Source organism: Pseudophryne corroboree, unplaced genomic scaffold (assembly GCF_028390025.1).
Source record: "Pseudophryne corroboree isolate aPseCor3 unplaced genomic scaffold, aPseCor3.hap2 scaffold_984, whole genome shotgun sequence".
NCBI lineage: Eukaryota > Metazoa > Chordata > Amphibia > Anura > Myobatrachidae > Pseudophryne > Pseudophryne corroboree.
Window position 1 is genome coordinate 120,104 of NW_026970564.1, and position 20,661 is coordinate 140,764.

Consider the following 20,661-nt stretch of genomic DNA (forward strand, 5'->3'; position numbering starts at 1 on the left):
CTCAATTGGATTTTTCTGCCAGCATAATTTTTCTCTTACGTCCTAGAGGATGCTGGGGACTCCGTAAGGACCATGGGGGATAGACGGGCTCCGCAGGAGACATGGGCACTTTAAGAAAGACTTTAGATCTGGGTGTGCACTGGCTCCTCCCTCTATGCCCCTCCTCCAGACCTCAGTTTACTACTGTGCCCAGAGGAGACTGGGTGCTTTTCAGGGAGCTCTCCTGAGTTTCCTGACAGAAAGTATATTTGTTAGATTTTTTTATTTTCAGGGAGCCTGCTGGCAACAGACTCCCTGCATCGAGGGGCGGAGGGGAGAGATGCACACCTACTTCTGTGAGTTGATAGGCTCTGCTTCTTAGGCTACTGTACAGCATTAGCTCCAGAGGGATCGGTACGCAGGTCTCACCCTCGCCGTCCGTCCCAGAGCCGCGCCGCCGTCCCCCTCGCAGAGCCGGAAGATAGAAGCCGGGTGAGTATGAGAAGAAAAGAAGACTTCAGAGGCGGCGGAAGACTTCATGATCTTCACTGAGGTAACGCACAGCAGTAAAGCTGTGCTCCATTGCTCCCATACACCTCACACACGGCAGTCAGTGTAAGGGTGAAGGGCGCAGGGGGGACGCCCTGGGCAGCAATATAGACCTCTCTTTGGCAAAATAAATATATATGCAGCTAGGCACTGTATATATATATAAGAGCCCCCGCCATTTTTTTACTATATTTGAGCGGGACAGAAGCCCGTCGCTGAGGGGGTGGGGCTTCTCCCTCAGCACTCACCAGCGCCATTTTCTCCACAGCACCGCTGAGGGGAAGCTCCATGGACTCTCCCCTGCTTATACCACGGTAGAAAGAGGGTCTTAAAGAAGAGAGGGCACATAATTAGGCGCATATATATATGGAAATACAGCGCTACTGGGTAAACATAAAATGATTGTGTTTTTTTCCTGGGTCATATAGCGCTGGGGTGTGTGCTGGCATACTTTCTCTCTCTGTCTCTCCAAAGGGCCTTGTTGGGGAACTGTCCTCAGATAAGAGGATTCCCTGAGTGTATGGTGTGTCGGTACACGTGTGTCGACATGTCTGAGGTAGAAGGCTCTCCTAGAGAGGAGCAGGAGCAAATTAATGTGGTGTCTCCATCGACAACGCCGACACCTGACTGGATGGATATGTGGAATGTTTTAAGTGCTAATGTAAACTTATTACACAAGAGATTAGACAAAGCTGAAGCTAGGGAACAGTCAGGGAGTCAACCCATGCCTGTCCCTATGTCGCAGGGACCTTCGGGGTCTCAAAAGCGCCCACTATCCCAAATAGTTGACACAGATACCGACACGGATTCTGACTCCAGTGTCGACTACGATGATGCAAAGTTACAACCAAAATTGGCTAAATGTATTCGATATATGATTATTGCAATAAAAGATGTTTTGCACATCACAGAGTCCCCTGTCCCTGACACGAGGGTACACATGTATAAGGGAAAGAAACCTGAGATAACCTTTCCCCCCTCACATGAGTTGAACGAATTATGTGAAAAAGCTTGGGAATCTCCAGACAAAAAGCTGCAGATTCCCAAAAGGATTCTTATGGCGTATCCTTTCCCGCCAATGGACAGGATACGGTGGGAATCCTCCCCTAGGGTGGATAAAGCATTGACACGCTTATCCAAAAAGGTAGCGCTGCCATCCCAGGATACGGCTACCATCAGGGACCCTGCTGACCGCAAGCAGGAGGTTACCCTAAAGTCCATTTACACACATTCTGGTACCTTACTCAGACCGGCAATTGCGTCGGCCGAGGTTGTAGCGCGGTGGCAGCATGGACAGATACCTTATCAGCAGAGATTGAGACCCTAGATAAGGATGCTATGTTATTGACCATAGGGCATATAAAAGATGCTGTCCTATATATGAGAGATGCTCAAAGTGACATTAGTCTACTGGGTTCTAGAATAAACGCTATGTCGATTTCTGCTAGACGAGTCCTATGGACCCGGCAATGGACAGGTGATGCCGACTCAAAAAGGCATATGGAGGTTTTACCTTACAGGGGTGAGGAATTGTTTGGGGAAGGTCTCTCGGACCTTGTCTCCACAGCTACAGCTGGTAAATCAAATTTTTTGCCTTATATTCCCTCACAGCCTAAGAAAGCACCACATTATCAAATGCAGTCCTTTCGATCACAGAGAAACAAGAAAGTACGAGGTGCGTCCTTTCTTGCCAGAGGTAAGGGCAGAGGGAAGAAGCTGCACAACACAGCTAGTTCCCAGGAACAGAAGTCCTCCCCGGCCTCTACAAAATCCACCGCATGACGCTGGGGCTCCGCTAAAGGAGTCCGCCCAGTTGGGGGCACGTCTTCGAGTTTTCAGCCACATCTGGGTTCATTCGCAGGTGGATCCCTAGGCAATAGAAATTGTTTCTCAGGGTTACAAGCTGAAATTCGAAGAGGTGCCTCCTCGCCGGTTTTTCAAATCGGCCCTACCATCTTCTCCCCAGGAAAGGGAGATAGTGTTAAATGCAATTCACAAATTGTATCTTCAACAGGTGGTGGTCAAGGTTCCCCTGCTTCAACAAGGAAAGGGAAATTATTCGACCCTGTTTGTAGTCCCAAAACCGGACGGTTTGGTCAGACCCATATTAAATTTAAAATCCCTGAACCTATACTTGAAAAGGTTCAAGTTCAAGATGGAATCGCTAAGAGCGGTCATCGCCAGCCTAGAAGGGGGGGATTTTATGATATCTCTGGACATAAAGGATGCATACCTTCATGTACTCATTTATCCACCTCATCAGGCGTACCTAAGATTTGCGGTACAGTATTGTCATTACCAATTTCAGACGTTGCCGTTTGGTCTCTCCAGAATTTTCTCCGAGAATTTTCACCAAGGTAATGACAGAAATTATGGTGCTCCTGCGAAAGCAAGGTGTCACAATTATCCCGTACTTGAACGATCTCCTCATAAAAGCGAGATCAAGAGAGCAGTTGCTGAACAGCGTATAACTTTCATTGAAGGTGTTACAGCAAAACGGCTGGATTCTCAATATCCCGAAGTCGCAGTTGGTTCCTACGACTCGTCTGACTTTGCTTGGGCATTATTCTGGATACGGACCAGAAAAGGGTTTATCTTCCGATAGAAAAGGCCCAGGAACTCATGACTCTGGTCAGGAACCTATTGAAACCAAAACAGGTGTCAGTGCATCACTGCACTCGAGTCCTGGGAATGATGGTGGCATCATACGAGGCCATTCCCTTCGGCAGGTTCCATGCGAGGATCTTGCAATGGGACCTACTGGACAAGTGGTCCGGGTCACATCTACAGATTCATCAGTTGATCACCCTGTCCCCCAGGGCCAGGGTATCTCTCCTGTGGTGGCTGCAGAGTGCTCACCTTCTAGAGGGCCGCAGGTTCGGCATTCAGGACTGGATCCTGGTGACCACGAACGCGAGCCTCCGAGGTTGGGGAGCAGCCACACAGGGAAGAAATTTCCAAGGTCTTTGGTCAAGTCAGGAGACTTGTCTTCACATCAACATCCTGGAGCTAAGGGCCATATACAACGCCCTATGTCAAGCGGAGACCTTACTTCGTGACCAACCAGTTCTGATCCAGTCAGACAACGTCACCGCAGTAGTTCATGTAAACCGCCAAGGCGGCACAAGGAGCAGAGTGGCGATGGCGGAAGCCACCAGAATTCTTCGCTGGGTGGAGAATCATGTAAGCGCACTGTCAGCAGTGTTCATTCCGGGAGTGGACAACTGGGAAGCAGACTTCCTCAGCAGACACGACCTACATCCAGGAGAGTGGGGACTCCATCAGGAAGTCTTCGCACAGATTGCAAGTCGGTGGGGACTGTTCCAGATAGACATGATGGCGTCCCGCCTCAACAAAAAGCTACAGAGGTATTGCACCAGGTCAAGAGACCCTCAGGCAGTAGCTGTTTAAACAGCTCTTCATTTTCTGATTTTATGTTTATGCTAACAAATTTGCTCTCTGAAAAGTGTCCACAAAGCCAAGTCTCTGATTAACACCTTTGTAGGAATGGTTTTTCACCTATTACTGAATTAAACTTGCTTCATTGGAAAGGCAGCAAGATGCATCCTCATTTCAATGTCTACTGAAATAATACAGGTTGACACCAGGAAACATTAACGCCACTGCATCCTTGCTGCTTTCGCATGTGGAAGTCTGTTTAATGTGAAAACAAGGTGATATCTAATTAGCACACAGGTAAGGAATTAAGAAAATCTTTATTTAAGGGTGAAGGTGTTTCTCACAAAATCGTTGCCCCAATGCATCATTGAAATTCAAGCTGGAAAGATGATTTTAATATATCACTTGTACATTTTGTATTGCTCTTCTGGTGACAATGTAGTTTGTTTTTGTCAATTACCATTTTAATAATAGGGTAAAGAAAATTAAGTGGATTTTTGAAAGAAAACAATACTGTCAATATACTATTAAAACAAATTAAAATGGTAAAAGTTATTGTACTTTAAGTAAAAATAAAAGAGCAAAAATATCAATCCCAGTTTTGGATTACTTTAATTAACAAAAAAAAATGCATATAGCAGAGGATAGTTTCAATCTGCCTACCTCTGGGTTATGGGCCCAGCATGTTTCCATTGCAGTACTCTGCTGCACATGTAAGTGCAAGAGATCCTGAAGCACTCACTCATCATGGGAAAGTACCAATGTGTTTCTTCGTTGGTTGATGGAAGAAACATCTTACAAAAACTCTCCAGATTATTGACTTTTTAAAGTTTTTCTAGGAAACGTTCTAGATGAATGCTTATTAGCCTTTGTCAGTATGTATGTTTGTAAAGTGTCTCTGTGGCGCAATCGGTTAGTGTGTTTGGTTATTAATCAAAGGGTTGGTGGTTCAATCCCACCCAGCGATGTAATTGACCTTGTTATCAGATTTTGGTGATCTTTAACTAGACAAGTCAAAATTTCAAACCCCCTTCTTATGGTGTAGGGTACCTGGCCTACTCTGATGTAATCAGAGTTAGATTTGAATCAGTGATTTTATAAAAAAAACAGCTAGGAAGCACAATTTAGCAGTGGGTTGCAGAGAAAAAGAAATATGCTGGCAGAAAAATCCAATTGAGTGATTAAACAGCTCTTCATTTTCTGGCTTTATTTTTATGCTAACTAATTTGTTCTCTGAAAAGTGTCCACAAAGCCAAGTATCTGATTAACATATTTGTAGGGATGGTTTTTCACCTATTACTAAATTAAACTTGCTTCATTGGAAAGGCAGCAAGATGCATCCTCATTTCAATATCTACTGAAATAATACAGGTTGACACCAGGAAACATTAACGCCACTGCATCCTTGCTGCTTTCTCATGTGGAAGTCTGTTTAATGTGAAAACAAGGTGATATCTAATTAGCACACAGGTAAGGAATTAAGAAAATCTTTATTTAAGGGTGAAGATGTTTCTCACAAAATCGTTGCCCCAATGCATCATTGAAATTCAAGCTGGAAAGATGATTTTAATATATCACTTGTACATTTTGTATTGCTCTTCTGGTGACAATGTAGTTTGTTTTTGTCACTTACCATTTTAATAATCGGGTAAAGAAAATTAATTGGATTTTTGAAAGAAAACAACACTGTCAATATACTATTAAAACAAATTAAAATGGTAAAAGTTATTGTACTTTAAGTAAAAATAAAAGCTAAAATATCAATCCCAGTTTTGGATTACTTTAATGAACAAAAAAAATGCATATAGCAAAGGATAGTATCAATCTGCCTACCTCTGGGTTATGGGCCCAGCATGCTTCCATTGCAGTACTCTGCTGCACATGTAAGTGCAAGAGATCCTGAAGCACTCACTCATCATGGGAAAGTACCAATGTGTTTCTTCATTGGTTGCTGGAAGAAACATCTTACAAAAACTCTCCAGGTTATTGACTTTTTAAAGTTTTTCTAGGAAACGTTCTAGATGAATGCTTATTAGTCTTTGTCAGTATGTACTTTTTGCAAAGTGTCTCTGTGGCGCAATCGGTTAGTGTGTTCAGCTATTAATCAAAAGGTTGGTGGTTCAATCCCATCCAGGGACGTAATTGACCTTGTGATCAAATTTTGGTAATATTTAAGTAGACAAGTCATATAGCAGAGGATAGTTTCAATCTGCCTACCTCTGGGTTATGGACCCAGCATGCTTCCATTACAGTACTCTGCTGCACATGTAAGTGCAAGAGATCCTGAAGCACTCACTCATCATGGGAAAGTACCAATGTGTTTCTTCATTGGTTGATGGAAGAAACATCTTACAAAAACTCTCCAGATTATTGACTATTTAAAGTTTTTATAGGAAACGTTCTAGATGAATGCTTATTAGCCTTTGTCAGTATGTACTTTTGCAAAGTTTCGCTGTGGCGCAATCAGTTAGTGTATACGGCTATTAACCAAAAGGTTGGTGGTTCAATCCCACCCAGGGATGTAATTGAACTTATTATCAGATTTTGTTGATCTTTAAGTAGACAAGTCAAAATTTCGAAAACCCCTGCTATGGTGTAGGGTACCTGGCCTTCTCTGATGTAATCAGAGTTAGATTTGATTCATACTGTTAACTGGGTAGTATATCACAAGTTATACGGTGTGATTGGTGTGGCTGGTATGAATCTTGACCTTGGATTAACAAAAATCCTTTCCTCGTACTGTCCGTCTCCTCTGGGCACAGTTTCTCTAACTGAGGTATGGAGGAGGGGCATAGAGGGAGGAGCCAGTGCACACCCAGATCTAAAGTCTTTCTTAAAGTGCCCATGTCTGCTGCGGAGCCCGTCTATCCCCCATGGTCCTTACGGAGTCCCCATCATCCTCTACGGACTACGAGAAAAAAAAATTACCGGTAGGTTTAAAATGTTATTTTTTTCTCTGCAACCCACTGCTAAATTGTGCTTCCTAGCTGTTTTTTATAAAATCACTTAATTAAATCTAACTCTGATTACGTCAGAGAAGGCCAGGTACCCTACACCATAAGAGGGGGTTTGAAATTTTGACTTGTCTACTTAAAGATCACCAAAATCTGATGACAAGGTCAATTACATCCCTGGGTGGGATTGAACCACCAACCTTTTGGTTAATAGCCCATGTAAGTGCAAGAAATCCTGAAGCACTCACTCATCATGGGAAAGTACCAATGTGTTTCTTACAAAAATTCTCCAGATTATTGACTTTTTAAAGTTTTTCTAGGAAACGTTCTAGATGAATGATTATTAGCCTTTGTCAGTATTGACTTTTGTGGCAAAACTTGGTTTACCCTGCACCAGACTGGTTATAATTGAATGACTAAATCTCAAACAACCAACTAAACAGAAAAAATATATCAAGCCCAAGTGGGCAACTATTCTGACGTTGGAGGTGCTCCCAGGAATAGTGTACCAGATACAGAATGATTTGGTGGGTGTGGAAGAGCCCACATCTTACCAAATAGAAGAAATTCCTATATTTGGAGCACTCTTTTGATGATTAATGATGTGAAAAAGATGAAAACTGTCTATAATTAAAACTTAGCTTTTATTTATCCAATACTCAACTAAAATAAAATAACAGGGGTATATTAGACGTATCAATTACTTATTCCCCTTTTAAACAGTGGTAAAAATATGAATAATTCAAAAAAGAGCAAATATCATCATCTTAAAATTATTTGTATATTTTGCTCAACAATGGATGATAAGAAAAATGATAGTAATCTATCAAACTTATCCAATGAACAGCAGTAATCACAGAAATTAATGACAAAAAAATGATAGTAATCTATCAAAAATATCCTGTGAGCAGCAGAGATGATATTGGTGATATAATTAATTACACCTTGCAGAAAAATACTGCTGTGTATGTGAGATCAGCTTCTCCCCATATTTCACAGAGTAAATCTGTGTTTTAACATCTCTTCCATGTTAAAGAGAAAATAATATCCATGTCTGTTAGAGAATACATAGTTACAATTGGGTTTTACTGCAACATTCTGTCTCCAAAATGATTCATTTGTATCTTGAATGAAAAACTGACACATTAGTGTTGTTTGTCAGGTATGTAACAAATGCAAATAAAGAAAAAACAAGATTATGCTGGCATGGATAGTAGAAAATTAGATAGTGACACTCTAGTCTGCTAGTCCCATCTGCTGTCTAACCTCATTCATGAGCGGAGGAAAGATGAGAGTAGGACCGTCGACTGTGTCACAGAAAAAAGATAGAACTGGCACACTGGCTAGAGACCCCAACGTGGTGTTAGATGGGCCCTGATGCTTATGAGCCTTGCAGGGTCCTAAATGCGCCACTTGGGTCTGAGCCAGAGTCCGAAAATGAAATAAAAAGGCCCACAGTAATAGACTAAATCACAATTGTGTTAATAACACTGCATCATTTAGCAACATTTATTGTGCAATGAGATTGCACAAAACAGACCTGCTCCTAATAAAAAACATTGCTGTTGCTAGGTAACAATTGATATTATCTTAATAGGCACAAGTTAAAACAAAATCACAGGTGTTTATATCCCCAATAATTGCGCCTTGTTTATTGCCATGTTTTTGTATGCGTTGGTACTTGTTATTTTATCAAAATTACCTGCAGGTAACTGGTCAAGTGTGAGACTGTAACTCTGAGGGCAAAGGATAGTCGGCACTCCAGTTCACTGATCCCATCTGCTGTCTGACCTCATCATTGGAGCGGAGGACAGATGAGAGTGGGATCGTGGGTTGTGCCGTGGAAAGAAAGGCAGCGGACGGCAGCCTGAGAAGCCGTATGTGGTGTTAGGCGGACCCTGTTGCCACTTGCCTTGCAGGGTCCGGATGCGCCACCGGAGACCGGGTGTCTGTCCGTGAAAGTGAAAGTTGACAGGAAGAGAGAGAGTGTGTGGGGAGTGTCGGGTGAGTGAGTCTGACCCGTAGGTTATTGTACATTACCACTCGCGATCTCCCCGAACTCGATGGATCATTGCCGCTCAGCCGTTCTGAATGACTGCTGTTGGTCACGGCTCCTCCTGCAGTGAGGAGTCCGTGCGTGAGGCCGTTAGTTGGACGTACGTTTCACCACCTGGGCTTGCTCACCTGGCAGCCTATGGTGGTGTTCAGATGGTGCATTTAAAAAGGGGATCATCAACCAATCCCTTTCCTGAGTTCTTAATTGCCTAATTATGGCATAGGTTTGTTCAGCGCTTCCATCCACCTGGCTGTGCTTATTCTATTGAAGCTCCATAAGTAATAGTTAATATACGTAGACCACTAATTATGGCATAATTTTTGTTAAACAATTCTATCCACCAGGCAGTGCTTATTCTATTAAACCTCCATAAATGAAAGTTAATATATGTGGATCACAATGGAATCAATTAAAGTAATGTTCAAAGCGTATGGTGTGTTAGATCAAAAATATCGAATAACGGTTTAATTAATAAACAGAATTTTTTTATGGAGGATAATGGTTAATCAAATCACAGTTATATAAGCTGAAAATCCAACAGAAAAATAAGATTAAAGACAATGTGCGTTTTCTAAACATACATTTAACATAATTAGAATCGACAATATGTTTCAGGAGATTTAAGCTATGACATTCTTAATGCAGAAATTAATTGATTAGTAAGAGGAAATATCTCCTGTGATAATACTAATAATAATAGTGATATCAAAATAAAAGTAATAATCATAATAGGGATAATAGGAAATAATAATAAAAAATAATGAAAATAGATATAAACATGACCGACCTGTTAATCAAAATATGCCAGTGACAGAGGTTGGTGACCCAATCGTCGTAAGTAAGATAAAAGTGACTGTAATTTACTAATTAATAGACGGTTATGATAAATAATAAATAAATAAAACTCTATTTAGAGGAACAAATCTTGTTCTGGAGATGGAAATATTGTGCATTATCCTCGCCGAATATTCATCTTTGATAATATAACCTTAAAGTTTAGGCTTTCCCGCCAAAGTCCGTATAGAGTAAAATTATGCACTGATGAATACGAAGTTGAAATTTGGGGAAATACGGAGGAGAGAAAAATGCAAAATAAATAAAAGTAATAATGATAATAATAAAAAATAATAAATAAGAATAAAAATGAGTATAAATTTGAAAATAATAGTAATAATAATGATAAATGTAAATGGGTATGAGATAGGTATAGATAAGACAATAAATATAACTGTAAAATAAAAATAAATATAAAGAATGTAAAAATAAGAATAAATATAAATATAAAATTAGAAATTAAAAATGAAACATGAAAATTAAGGATTAGAGATTATAAAGATAAATATAAATATAATTTTTTTTTTTTTTTATAAAAGGGGGGTGGGGGGGGGCGGGGGTTTGGGAGGGGGGGGGGGGAAATGGGTATGGAGGGACCAGGGGGAAAAAAGCGGGGGAGGGGGGGGGGGAGGAAAAGGGAGGGGGGGGGAGGGGGGAAAAAGAGGGGGGAAAGGGGGAGGGGGGGGAGGGAAGTGAAAACAAAAGGGGGAGGAGAAAAGGGGGGTGTAATTGAGGGAAGGGAAAATTGGAAGGGGAGGGGGAAGGGATGACAGAATGGGGAAAAAAAGGGTTAAATAATGGGAAATGGGTGACTACAGTGCAGGGGAGGCTTGTTTGGTTGTTGTGTATCATTAGTGTTGGTGCTCTGTATTGTGAATGTTATGAAACCTGATTGTGTAGAAATTGACTGCAGGTGATTAATTTAGGTTCTATGTGTAGGTCTGCTCGAAAAATCATCGAGCAGATGTAATTGTGACCTGATGGTTGTGGTATCAGAGATGAAAAATATGTGAATAAAAGTGACAAAATTGAAAAAAGTGACATTAAACACAAAATTAAAAGTGCACATGTGAGAAAACACAAAACAAATGTTTGTGGGTGATAAAGATGTTACCTTGATAGGTAATGTCAAAAAGTGTACCTAGTTGTTGTTCAAAACGGTCTAAAGAGTGTGTATATTCAAATAATAAGAATACTAGTGAGTACAGAATGTGTAAGAATTATAGAAATAAAAATAATGATAATAATAGAACTGGTGAAAAGTGGGGAGGAAAGGGAAAGGATGGTGAGTCAAGGAGGACACCAAGGGGGGAGTAGGTTAAAAATTGGGGTAATAGTTGTATATTGTTGAAATATACTGGTGATTTAATTTGCTATTGCAATTATTATGTTGATACATCTAATGAAAAGTGGCCTGATACACAGCATGTAATGAAAATAGGTCTTGCAGGCCGGGGTAGCACGAATTTGTTGGAGCCTAAGGAAAGGTTGAGTTAAGAAAGGGGAAAGAGAGAAAGAGAGAGAGCGCATACATTGGCGCCATCGAGATCTAAATGGCGTGTCTCAATATCACATGTAAATAATCATCATAGGAACACCGTATAGTTTATGTGTTCGTTGAGACCTGATGGAGCTAAACTTCCCAATAGGTAGGTCCACTGGCTCTCCTTTTTGAGTAGTTCCTGCATTACATCGCCCCCTCTGATTCCAAGTTTGACCTTTTCCAGGCCAAAAGCTTGCATTCGATGGGTGTTGTCATTATGGTGGAGATGAAAATGTCTGGCCACCGTGGTTATTTGTCGGAAGTTCTGCATATCCCTATCCACGTTTCGGATTGTTCCTGCATGTTCCAAAATCCGTTGTTTAAACATCCGTGTGGTTATTCCCACATATCTTTTGCCACACAGGCACTGTAGGCAATACACCACATTGGTTGTTTTGCAGTTGAAGTAATCGGAGATCCTGTGTTGGTTACCAAATTTGTCTGTGATTTCTTGTGTTGGCTTCATATAGTCACAGGCCCTGCAGGTCCCACAAGGGTATGTGCCTCTTACTGAAGGAGAGACGGAAGGGAGTCGTTGGTAATGACTTTGTACCCAATAGTCCTTTAGGTTGGGTGACCTTCTCCAGCTCATCGAGACCTTGTCTCCCAGGCTAGTTGCTAGGTCTGAGTCAGACAACAGAACATGCCAGTGTTTTTGTATACCTTCTTTAAGTTGTCTCCACTCCTGACAGAAGTCTCCCACAAATCTCAGGTCATCTTGATCCTTCACTTTCTTTTCTTGGAAGATGAGGGAATTCCTAGTTGTTTTCAAAAGGGAGTTCCGTGCCTTTTTAATGGATCTATTGCTGTAGCCTCGTTCCTTGAGACGGGCCGCTACCTCCTCACTTTTGTGTCGGTAGGTTGCCTCATCCGAACAGTTCCTCTTTAATCTTAGGAACTCCCCTTTGGGGATGTTCGCCTCCTGTTAGTGCTTCATCTACACGTTATAGCCCTGAATTTTCCAATGCCTAGCTCTTTGCAAAAGAGAGATATTGGCAAGGAAAAGCTGTATTGTACCTTTGCATTTTTCTCCCAAACGAAAGACACTAGAATGAAAATTTTAAAGCCTCCTGTTAGTGCTTCATCTACACGTTATAGCCCTGAATTTTCCAATGCCTATCTCTTTGCAAAAGAGAGATATCGGCAAGGAAAAGCTGTAATGTACCTTTGCATTTTTCTCCCAAACGAAGGACACTAGAATGAAAATTTTAAAGCCTCCTGTTAGTGCTTCATCTACACGTTATAGCCCTGAATTTTCAAATGCCTATCTCTTTGCAAAAGAGAGATATCGGCAAGGAAAAGCTGTATTGTACCTTTGCATTTTTCTCCCAAACGAAAGACACTAGAATGAAAATTTTAAAGCCTCCTGTTAGTGCTTCATCTAAACGTTATAGCCCTGAATTTTCCAATGCCTATCTCTTTGCAAAAGAGAGATATCGGCAAGGAAAAACTGTATTGTACCTTTGCATTTTTCTCCCAAACGAAAGACACTAGAATGAAAATTTTAAAGCCTCCTGTTAGTGCTTCATCTACACGTTATAGCCCTGAATTTTCCAATGCCTAGCTCTTTGCAAAAGAGAGATATTGGCAAGGAAAAGCTGTATTGTACCTTTGCATTTTTCTCCCAAACGAAAGACACTAGAATGAAAATTTTAAAGTCTACTGTTAGTGCTTCATCTACACGTTATAGCCCTGAATTTTCCAATGCCTAGCTCTTTGCAAAAGAGAGATATTGGCAAGGAAAAGCTGTATTGTACCTTTGCATTTTTCTCCCAAACGAAAGACACTAGAATGAAAATTTTAAAGCCTCCTGTTAGTGCTTCATCTACACGATATAGCCCTGAATTTTCCAATGCCTATCTCTTTGCAAAAGAGAGATATCGGCAAGGAAAAGCTGTATTGTACCTTTGCATTTTTCTCCCAAACGAAGGACACTAGAATGAAAATTTTAAAGCCTCCTGTTAGTGCTTCATCTACACGTTATAGCCCTGAATTTTCCAATGCCTATTTCTTTGCAAAAGAGAGATATCGGCAAGGAAAAGCTGTATTGTACCTTTGCATTTTTCTCCCAAACGAAAGACACTAGAATGAAAATTTTAAAGCCTACTGTTAGTGCTTCATCTACACGTTATAGCCCTGAATTTTCCAATGCCTAGCTCTTTGCAAAAGAGAGATATCGGCAAGGAAAAGCTGTATTGTACCTTTGCATTTTTCTCCCAAACGAAAGACACTAGAATGAAAATTTTAAAGCCTCCTGTTAGTGCTTCATCTACACGTTATAGCCCTGAATTTTCCAATGCCTATCTCTTTGCAAAAGAGAGATATCGGCAAGGAAAAGCTGTATTGTACCTTTGTTTTTTTCTCCCAAACGAAAGACACTAGAATGAAAATTTTAAAGCCTCCTATTAGTGCTTCATCTACACGTTATAGCCCTGAATTTTCCAATGCCTATCTCTTTGCAAAAGAGAGATATCGGCAAGGAAAAGCTGCATTGTACTTTTGCATTTTTCTCCCAAACGAAAGACACTAGAATGAAAATTTTAAAGCCTCCTGTTAGTGCTTCATCTACACGTTATAGCCCTGAATTTTCCAATGCCTAGCTCTTTGCAAAAGAGAGATATTGGCAAGGAAAAGCTGTATTGTACCTTTGCATTTTTCTCCCAAACGAAAGACACTAGAATGAAAATTTAAAAGCCTCCTGTTAGTGCTTCATGTACGCGGTATAGCCCTGAATTTTCCAATGCCTAGCTCTTTGCAAAAGAGAGATATCGGCAAGGAAAAGCTGTATTGTACCTTTGCATTTTTCTCCCAAACGAAAGACACTAGAATGAAAATTTTAAAGCCTCCTGTTAGTGCTTCATCTACACGTTATAGCCCTGAATTTTCCAATGCCTATCTCTTTGCAAAAGAGAGATATCGGCAAGGAAATGCTGTATTGTACCTTTGCATTTTTCTCCCAAACGAAAGACACTAGAATGAAAATTTTAAAGCCTCCTGTTAGTGCTTCATCTACACGTTATAGCCCTGCATTTTCCAATGCCTATCTCTTTGCAAAAGAGAGATATCGGCAAGGAAAAGCTGCATTGTACTTTTGCATTTTTCTCCCAAACGAAAGACACTAGAATGAAAATTTTAAAGCCTCCTGTTAGTGCTTCATCTACACGTTATTGCCCTGAATTTTCCAATGCCTAGCTCTTTGCAAAAGAGAGATATTGGCAAGGAAAAGCTGTATTGTACCTTTGCATTTTTCTCCCAAACGAAAGACACTAGAATGAAAATTTTAAAGCCTCCTGTTAGTGCTTCATCTACACGTTATAGCCCTGAATTTTCCAATGCCTATCTCTTTGCAAAAGAGAGATATCGGCAAGGAAAAACTGTATTGTACCTTTGCATTTTTCTCCCAAACGAAAGACACTAGAATGAAAATTTTAAAGCCTCCTGTTAGTGCTTCATCTACACGTTATAGCCCTGAATTTTCCAATGCCTATCTCTTTGCAAAAGAGAGATATCGGCAAGGAAAAGCTGTATTGTACCTTTGCATTTTTCTCCCAAACGAAGGACACTAGAATGAAAATTTTAAAGCCTCCTATTAGTGCTTCATCTACACGTTATAGCCCTGAATTTTCCAATGCCTATCTCTTTGCAAAAGAGAGATATCGGCAAGGAAAAGCTGTATTGTACCTTTGCATTTTTCTCCCAAACGAAGTACACTAGAATGAAAATGTTAAAGCCTCCTGTTAGTGCTTCATCTACACGTTATAGCCCTGAATTTTCCAATGCCTATCTCTTTGCAAAAGAGAGATATCGGCAAGGAAAAGCTGTATTGTACCTTTGCATTTTTCTCCCAAACGAAAGACACTAGAATGAAAATTTTAAAGCCTCCTGTTAGTGCTTCATCTACACGTTATAGCCCTGAATTTTCCAATGCCTATCTCTTTGCAAAAGAGAGATATCGGCAAGGAAATGCTGTATTGTACCTTTGCATTTTTCTCCCAAACGAAAGACACTAGAATGAAAATTTTAAAGCCTCCTGTTAGTGCTTCATCTACACGTTATAGCCCTGCATTTTCCAATGCCTATCTCTTTGCAAAAGAGAGATATCGGCAAGGAAAAGCTGCATTGTACTTTTGCATTTTTCTCCCAAACGAAAGACACTAGAATGAAAATTTTAAAGCCTCCTGTTAGTGCTTCATCTACACGTTATAGCCCTGAATTTTCCAATGCCTAGCTCTTTGCAAAAGAGAGATATTGGCAAGGAAAAGCTGTATTGTACCTTTGCATTTTTCTCCCAAACGAAAGACACTAGAATGAAAATTTTAAAGCCTACTGTTAGTGCTTCATCTACACGTTATAGCCCTGAATTTTCCAATGCCTAGCTCTTTGCAAAAGAGAGATATCGGCAAGGAAAAGCTGTATTGTACCTTTGCATTTTTCTCCCAAACGAAAGACACTAGAATGAAAATTTTAAAGCCTCCTGTTAGTGCTTCATCTACACGTTATAGCCCTGAATTTTCCAATGCCTATCTCTTTGCAAAAGAGAGATATCGGCAAGGAAAAGCTGTATTGTACCTTTGCTTTTTTCTCCCAAACGAAAGACACTAGAATGAAAATTTTAAAGCCTCCTATTAGTGCTTCATCTACACGTTATAGCCCTGAATTTTCCAATGCCTATCTCTTTGCAAAAGAGAGATATCGGCAAGGAAAAGCTGCATTGTACTTTTGCATTTTTCTCCCAAACGAAAGACACTAGAATGAAAATTTTAAAGCCTCCTGTTAGTGCTTCATCTACACGTTATAGCCCTGAATTTTCCAATGCCTAGCTCTTTGCAAAAGAGAGATATTGGCAAGGAAAAGCTGTATTGTACCTTTGCATTTTTCTCCCAAACGAAAGACACTAGAATGAAAATTTAAAAGCCTCCTGTTAGTGCTTCATCTACACGGTATAGCCCTGAATTTTCCAATGCCTAGCTCTTTGCAAAAGAGAGATATCGGCAAGGAAAAGCTGTATTGTACCTTTGCATTTTTCTCCCAAACGAAAGACACTAGAATGAAAATTTTAAAGCCTCCTGTTAGTGCTTCATCTACACGTTATAGCCCTGAATTTTCCAATGCCTATCTCTTTGCAAAAGAGAGATATCGGCAAGGAAATGCTGTATTGTACCTTTGCATTTTTCTCCCAAACGAAAGACACTAGAATGAAAATTTTAAAGCCTCCTGTTAGTGCTTCATCTACACGTTATAGCCCTGCATTTTCCAATGCCTATCTCTTTGCAAAAGAGAGATATCGGCAAGGAAAAGCTGCATTGTACTTTTGCATTTTTCTCCCAAACGAAAGACACTAGAATGAAAATTTTAAAGCCTCCTGTTAGTGCTTCATCTACACGTTATTGCCCTGAATTTTCCAATGCCTAGCTCTTTGCAAAAGAGAGATATTGGCAAGGAAAAGCTGTATTGTACCTTTGCATTTTTCTCCCAAACGAAAGACACTAGAATGAAAATTTTAAAGCCTCCTGTTAGTGCTTCATCTACACGTTATAGCCCTGAATTTTCCAATGCCTATCTCTTTGCAAAAGAGAGATATCGGCAAGGAAAAACTGTATTGTACCTTTGCATTTTTCTCCCAAACGAAAGACACTAAAATGAAAATTTTAAAGCCTCCTGTTAGTGCTTCATCTACACGTTATAGCCCTGAATTTTCCAATGCCTATCTCTTTGCAAAAGAGAGATATCGGCAAGGAAAAGCTGTATTGTACCTTTGCATTTTTCTCCCAAACGAAGGACACTAGAATGAAAATTTAAAAGCCTCCTGTTAGTGCTTCATCTACACGGTATAGCCCTGAATTTTCCAATGCCTATCTCTTTGCAAAAGAGAGATATCGGCAAGGAAAAGCTGTATTGTACCTTTGCATTTTTCTCCCAAACGAAAGACACTAGAATGAAAATTTTAAAGCCTCCTGTTAGTGCTTCATCTACACGTTATAGCCCTGAATTTTCCAATGCCTAGCTCTTTGCAAAAGAGAGATATTGTGCTTCCTAGCTGTTTTTTATAAAATCACTTAATTAAATCTAACTCTGATTACGTCAGAGAAGGCCAGGTACCCTACACCATAAGAGGGGGTTTGAAATTTTGACTTGTCTACTTAAAGATCACCAAAATCTGATGACAAGGTCAATTACATCCCTGGGTGGGATTGAACCTCCAACCTTTTGGTTAATAGCCCATGTAAGTGCAAGAAATCCTGAAGCACTCACTCATCATGGGGAAAGTACCAATGTGTATCTTGATTATTGACTTTTTAAAGTTTTTCTAGGAAACGTTCTAGATGAATGATTATTAGCCTTTGTCAGTATTGACTTTTGCAAGGTGTCTCTGTGGCGCAATCAGTTAGTGTGTAAGGCTATTAACCAAAAGGTTGGTGGTTCAATCCCACCCAGGGACTTAATTGACCTTGTTATCAGATTTTGGTGATCTTTAAGTAGACAAGTCAAAATTTCAAACCCACTGTTATGGTGTAGGGTACCTGGCCTTCTCTGATGTTTAGATTTGATTCAGTGATTTTATAAAAACAGCTAGGAAGCACAATTTAGCAGTGGGTTGCAGAGAAAAAGAAATATGCTGGCAGAAAAATCCAATTGAGTGATTAAACAGCTCTTCATTTTCTGGCTTTATTTTTATACTAACAAATTTGTTCTCTGAAAAGTGTCCACAAAGCCAAGTCTCTGATTAACACCTTTGTAGGGATGGTTTTTCACCTATTACTAAATTAAACTTGCTTCATTGGAAAGGCAGCAAGATGCATCCTCATTTCAATGTCTACTGAAATAATACAGGTTGACACCAGGAAACATTAACGCCACTGCATCCTTGCTGCTTTCGCATGTGGAAGTCTGTTTAATGTGAAAACAAGGTGATATCTAATTAGCACACAGGTAAGGAATTAAGAAAATCTTTATTTAAGGGTGAAGATGTTTCTCACAAAATCGTTGCCCCAATGCATCATTGAAATTCAAGCTGGAAAGATGATTTTAATATATCACTTGTACATTTTGCATTGCTCTTCTGGTGACAATGTAGTTTGTTTTGTCAATTACCATTTTAATAATCGGGTAAAGAAAATTAATTGGATTTTTGAAAGAAAACAATACTGTCAATATACTATTAAAACAAATTAAAATGGTAAAAGTTATTGTACTTTAAGTAAAAATAAAAGAGCAAAAATATCAATCCCAGTTTTTGATTACTTTAATTAACAAAAAAAAATGCACATAGCAGAGGATAGTTTCGATCAATCAACCTCTGGGTTATGGGCCCAGCATGCTTCCATTGCACTACTCTGCTGCTCATGGAAGTGTAAGAGATCCTGAAGACTAAATTGATTAAAGGCCTAAAAGTACTGGACTATAAGGAAAGACTTACTAGGCTGAATATTTATACACTAGAAAAGAGGTGCCTAAGAGGAGATATTATTAATATCTTCAAATATGTAAAGATACATAACAAAGAGTTATCAGAGGAATTATTTATTAAACGAACACGTGGTCACTCGCTGCGACTGGAGGAAAGTTCAGAACGCAATGGAGGAAAGGTTTCTTCACTGTTAGGGCAATCAGGATGTGGAATTCCCTGCCAGGGAAGGTGGTAATGGCGGACTCTGTAATTGGATTTAAAAAAGGAATGGATACATTTCTGAATGAAAAAGCTATCCAAGGTTATAATACTTAAAATATCAACATGGTTAATCCGGGGGTAACATGAGTTATAGTAGCTAACTAGTCATAAAACATTATTCAGCAAGTATGTAGAATCATCACAACTTAAAACAGGTTGAACACGATGGGCAATTTGCCTCTATTCAACCTCAAAAACTATGTTACTATATTACTATGTTATTGTAGTATACAGAACACCACAATGCAATGAGCAGTGATAGTGAGCACTGATGAGGATACTAGAACTGACACTGAGCAGCAAGATGCAGCACTGGACTATTAGTAATGTACTGTAGTATGCTGAGTACCACAATGCAGCACAAGACAATGAGCAGTGATACTGAGCACTGATGAGGATACTACTGAGAACTGACACTGAGCAGGAGAGACACACTACTAGTATTACTGAGCAGCAATAAGTAACCACTGATACTGAGCACTGATATTGAGATTTCCACTGAGAGAACATAGCCACGTCCTCTCCGCTCTCTCTTCAATGCACGAGTAAAAATGGCAGCAACGCGCAGCTCTTTATATGGAATCCGAATCTCGCGAGAATCCGACAGCGGGATGATGACATTTTCCCTTGTTCAGGTTTTCCGAGTCAGGCGGGAACAACCGAGCCTGCCTCGGACCAGTGTAAACAACGTGGAGTTCGTGGGGAATTCGGTTCTCGGAGAACCGAACCCGCTCCTCTCTACCTTATACCCATCAATTTTTTTATTTTCAATCTAAGCCCCTGCAGTTTTCTGTAAGCATCTGCTTCGCTATGATGATCAACAAGTCACAAGGGCAAACACTCAGGGTTTGAGGCGTAGATCTTAGGACCAGCTGCTACAAGCATGGCAGAGGTGTCACTATCACTGGTGACACCCAGAGAGGTGGCGAGGGAGATTGTAATGCAGTGCGCGCAGATAAGCAGCGCAATGGTAAAAAGGAGGCATGGTTTCATAGGTAGGGGCGTGGCCTGGTGGCCTGAATCTACATTTTGTTGCTCCGGGTGTCCCGGGGGTTGGGGGCTGCACCCGGGGACTAGTGTGTGAGCGGTGCTGGCTCCTGCACAGTGACAGGGCATGGCCACCCAGCATGACGCCTCCCTTCTTGACCATGCTGTAATTGCAGTCGCACTGCAGTTCAGCGTGATCATAAAAAATGGTGTAGGCTCCTGCTGGTGCAGACTGTATGTGCGCGCAGGAAGCCGCCACCATTTTTGTGATCACAGCGGCTGAATGTGATGTCATACAGCCGCTGTGACCACGCCCCCTGTGTCTCCTCCGTTGCAGACCCCATTTTGAAGCCTTGCCCCCGCACCGCTCCATCCCTGACTTGGAAATGGAGTGTTGCTGACCCACCTCTCCCCCCCTTCCCCGCCCCGATTGACAGGCAGAGGCGATCACATTCTCTGCGGGGTGCCGCAGAAAATGCAGGCACATGCGTATGCTCTTAGCAATTTTTGCAGTTGGATCGCTTATTGCGATTGCAATCCAACCTGAATCAGGCCCTATTACCTATCACAATGCGCTGCGGGCAGTACAAAATTGGGTTAATATAGGAGAAAAACCCCCAGACCTGTGCTCCTTAACTGTACCTGGTGGCTAGTGGAGCGGCTGCCCAGTAATCAGTGTCCACCGCAGTGC